We start from the raw sequence: 561 nt of genomic DNA, 5'->3' as shown, positions 1-561 counted from the left end.
GTTTTTACTTTTCCAAAACGTATGTTTTAAGTACCTTTGGTAGCCACCAGAGGCGGATTATCTATTTTTTGGAGAACAACTAGTAAAACTTCTTTTGATTCAGATTTCATTGCTTTCATCGTGTGTTCTTGTTGATTTCTTATCTATTCCTCTACATGATTAATCTGAAATCCAATATGGGTTTAAGAGGAATCATGGAGATTAGTGAGTAATCACCTTTTGAATTCATGGGTTAGGGAGATCAATGGTGATTAGGTTAGTTCTAGGATGTTTTAGTGTAGATCATTCTTGTTCCTTGCTAGTAGAGTATTCATAATGCATCTTCTGAGTTGGCCACTCAAAAGTTGATCAATAGGCATTTAGTATACTTTGCCAAAGACATTTGTTGTTAAAGGTGATAAGATAGCTAATAGACTTGTTAGTAATGATTGCTTTAACATTATTCAACCAAAGACATTTGATGTTTGAGATATGTTAGCAAATGAGCATTCATCTAGATATAGAGTTTTCTTAGAATTGTGTCTAGGCTTAAGGTCGATAGTTTGATTGGTCATTTCTCAT

Source organism: Brassica oleracea, chromosome C1, assembly GCF_000695525.1.
Source record: "Brassica oleracea var. oleracea cultivar TO1000 chromosome C1, BOL, whole genome shotgun sequence".
In the NCBI taxonomy this organism is placed as follows: Eukaryota; Viridiplantae; Streptophyta; class Magnoliopsida; order Brassicales; family Brassicaceae; genus Brassica; species Brassica oleracea.
The sequence above is the reverse complement of the archived record's forward strand: the minus strand, read 5'-3'. Positions refer to the sequence as shown.